Genomic DNA, 4,506 nt, shown 5'->3' with positions numbered 1-4,506 from the left:
TCCAGGAAAAAGAGTACCAATTGCTCACTATAACCCTCGAATAAAGGATGAAGTGAGGAAACATTATATTCAAAAAGGGTCTTGCCAACCTCACATGGATTCATATCCTCCAATTGAAATTGGAAAAAGAATCCGCTAATTTTGTAAAAGTTGGTTTGAAGGTCCATATTCTAAATGGTTGGAGTATAGCGTGGAGAAAGATTATGTCTATTGTTTATGTTGTTATTTATTCAAAGATGATTTTTTCCATGGAAGTACGAGTGAGTTTTACACAAAAACTGATTTTAGGAGTTGGAATAGGGCACTTGAAAGGTTCCGTAAACATGTTGGTGATGTTAATAGTATTCATGACAAATGTTTCAACAAGATGCTAGATTTGTCAAATCATCATCAATCAATTCAAGTTGTTCTTGACAAGCATTCTCAAAAGTTAAAAAATGAGTATCGAATGCGTTTGGAAGCCTCAATTGATGTGTCAAGACTTCTTTTGCAATGTGGATTACCTTTTCGAGGTCATGATGAAAGTGAATCTTCAACTAATCAAGGCTTCTTTCTAGGATTTTTGCAATGGCATGTTGACAAACATCCGAATGTGGGAAAAGTGATTAGAAAATTCCCCACAAAATGATACTTTGACTTGTCCTATGATTCAAAAAGATATTGCCAATGCTTGTGCGAAAGAAACATTGAAAGCAATAATTGGGGACTTGAATGGAGATTACTTTGGTATATTAGTTGATGAGTCAAAAGACATCTCTCACAAAGAACAAATGGCTCTTGTTTTGCGTTTTGTTAATAAGAATGGTGAAGTAGTTGAAAGATTTATCGGTCTTGTCCATGTTAGTGATACATCAGCATGTTCATTGAAGAAAGCAATTTATTCTTTGCTTTCCGTTCACTCACTAAGTCCATCCAAAATACGTGGACAAGGTTATGATGGGGCTAGTAATATGAAAGGAGAGATAAATGGGCTCAAAACTTTGATTATGAAAGATAGTCTATCGGTATATTACATTCATTGTTTTGCTCATCAATTGCAACTAACACTTGTGGCTATTGCTAAAAAATATTTGGATGTTGAAGACTGTTTTGATCATGTTAGTAATGTGTTGAATGTTGTTGGAGGACTCTTTCAAGCGTAGAGACTTACTCCGTGATCACCAAGCCAAAAAGTTAGAGCAATTATTTGAATCCGGTGAAGTTCAAAAAGGCCAAGGATTATATCAAGAACGTGGACTTTAAAGACCAGGTGATACTCGTTGGAGATCACATTTCAAAACTTTAGATAACTTTATTGTTATTTTCTCATCTATTGTTCATGTTCTTGAAGTGATTGAACTTGAAGGGTCCACATCAAGTGATAGAAATCAAGTGGAGTATCTTTTGATAAAGATTAAAATATTTAAATTTATTTTTGTGCTTCACTTGATGTTGAAAGTATTGGCAATGTCAAATGAGTTGAGTAAGATTTTACAAAAAAAAAAGATCAAGATATTATTAATGCCGTGGAGTGTCTTAATATTACAAAGAAAAGATTGCAAGATATGAGGGAAAATGGATGGGAATTTTTGTTGGATGATGTTTTCTCATTTTGTGATGTGCATGATATCTTGATTCCCAAGTTGGATGAGTCTTATTTCCCCGGAAAGTCAAAACGTAAGTCTTCGGGTGTTAGTTATGCGCACCACTTGCGTGGTGAAGTCTTTTTTTGTTGTCATTGATGTGCAACTTCAAGAGCTTAATGACCGTTTTGATGTAGTGAGTAGTGATTTGCTTCTTGGGATGGGGTAGCTTGAATCCGGTCAATTCTTTCTCTAATTTTGACAAAGGTAAAATCATGACTTTAGCAAAGTGTTATCCAAGTGAGTTTGATGATAGAAAAATTCGAGATTTGAGCTACCAACTCGATACTTTCATTATTCATATGCGAAGTGGTAATCCCAAGTTCTCCAACTTGCAAGGAATTCGTGAATTGGCGAAGGCATTGGTTGAAGCAAATCTTGCAAAGACTTATTCACTTGTTTATTTACTTGTAAAGTTGACTTTGATTTTACCTGTTGCTACGGCAACTGTGGAGAGAGCATTTTCGTCAATGAAGCACATAAAAATAAAGTGCGGAATAGCATTGGTAATCAATATTTAAATGATTGTCTAGTGTGTTACATAGAGTGTGATGTATTTACAAATGTTAGTAATGATGTCATTATCGATTATTTTCAGAATATGAAAACTCGTCGAGGACAATTGTAAATGAATGATGAATATTTATAATATCAGTAATATTATTGAAAGTTTTAAATTTGTTAACTTCATGCTTTTAGTGTGGAGTGTGGATTTGTAATATCTTATTATTTATATTTTATTGATTGATTTATCATATATATCGAAAAGACGAATACTTTAATCAAATATAAAATTAATTTAATCGATAAGTCTATTTGACACTCACAGACTCTAAATCCTGGATCCGCCTCTGTGTACTTCTACCAAAAACATTCTTATTTTGTAGGTAAAATATGATATCTACGACAGATAGATTTCTAACAAGATCGAAAACATTAAATAAATACTACAATACACATGACAATACACTCACGCTCCAACTATAAATTACGCAAGTATTTCTCTAAAAATTACTCCAGCTTATTCTATAAAGACATTTTAGCTTCTTTAATTATTTGTTTTTGCAATGAAAAATAAGACCCAAAAGAATATAAAAATGTTGAAATAAAGTTGATTCAGTTTGATAAAGCACGCACTGTTAGTCTCTTAAAAAAGAAAAATAATTTATTCCAACAAGCTCTTAAGTTTTAGATCAGAATGAATCAGATAATGGTGTTATGTTCTTTTCATCAAGTGGGAAATTATATTCCTATGATTAAACAAGTATAGAAATATAATAGATTATTTTTTGAGGTGGAACTAGAGGATGGCCAACGCAAACATGCTGAGGGAAAATAAAATGTATTGGATGCATTTGAAGATTTTCATAAAGAATTACAAGCATTAGACGAGAAAGAAAAAAGTAAATACTAATATATAAAATTATGCACCATGACTTAGAAATATCTCCAGATAAAGACCAAGTAAAATAATATGAAGCTGAGATATACTGATTTGAAATGCATAAGTATAAGGTCATGCAATAACATAAAATATGATTGTGAGAGATACTAAAAAAGATGTAAAACATGTGATCTACTACATGAAGTTTAGTGTACTGTCCCCCACACCAAAAAGAGGGTATCCAAACTTACCATCAAAAGGGACCTAATAAATAAGCTAAGGTGAATCCACTAGTTAATGTCTATTCGAGACAAGTCATATGGTGGCACGTAGCTTTGGGACTTAGAGAGTCTACTGACTCTGACCAGAAAGCTTCATTCCTAAAGTCGCTTGTTGTTAAGTATATCCCCAACAGAAATATGCATAATCTGAAAATAGTATTAATCTGATAATACTAAATCATACTAATAACTTATATACATTGAGTAGCTCATAAATCTTGATAACTAGAAACATACTGAGAGATACTTTATATGAAGCATCTTATATCATGATAACTGAAAATAATCTGAAAGATACTTTATCTAAAAGCATCTAAATCATAAAAAAAAATTAATAATCTAAGACATGCATATGAAATAGCATAATTCTGAATCATGAAAATTACTTGTATATTTAAGGCTCATGAATATACTATTTAAATCATGCTATTTGGACTGATCATGAAGAGAAACCGATTTACAATGAAAAAACATGAAGATCATAGAAAGTTCTAGCTTGTAGGAATCATAAACTTAAAAATCTAAAGTTTCTTTGAGACTCAATGGGCGAAGGAATACTCGATTATTAAATCCCACATACCAGGAGTAGAGACCTTGTCTTGGTTCTTGGAATGGAGACTTAAAGCTTGGAACCCTAGTGCTTGGTTGAGAGGAAACTTGAGAGAGAAGAAACTTTGATTTGAGAGAGTTAGGAGAGAATGAGGGTGTCACGACCCGGGAGCACCCCCTAGTCGTAACCGGCGTACTCGACCTCGAAGAGGTCTAATACAAGCCTCTTAGCATTCATTCATCGCATAGACACAAAAACCATAAGGAATTTAAAACTTTCTTTACCAAGAAAACATTTCATAAAAAAAAATATATAGCAAGCGGAAGACTTTCTAGACTTTATACATGATGTCTCAAACCATCTAATACTTTAGAGTACAAAATTCGGGACTAATCCCGTACACAACTTAAACAATACTAAAAAGACATAAAAGAACATATTGGGTATTGTCCTCGAATCTATGAGGACTCACCAAGTCTTCATCTCCAACACTTAGAAACCTATCAAGTAGCCATGACATGTCACCATCTCCAAATCCCTAAACTTTAGTCCAAAAAGGGAAAGAAAGGGGTTAGCACAATTAAGTACGCCATGCAAAAACATGCAAAAAGGGACGTTCATTGGAGAAACATGCTTTTATGCCATTTGGTAAAACTTCATGAAAAAAAA

Source organism: Solanum tuberosum, unplaced genomic scaffold (assembly GCF_000226075.1).
Source record: "Solanum tuberosum cultivar DM 1-3 516 R44 unplaced genomic scaffold, SolTub_3.0 scf00369, whole genome shotgun sequence".
NCBI classification, from domain to species: domain Eukaryota; kingdom Viridiplantae; phylum Streptophyta; class Magnoliopsida; order Solanales; family Solanaceae; genus Solanum; species Solanum tuberosum.
This window is presented reverse-complemented; position numbering follows the sequence as displayed.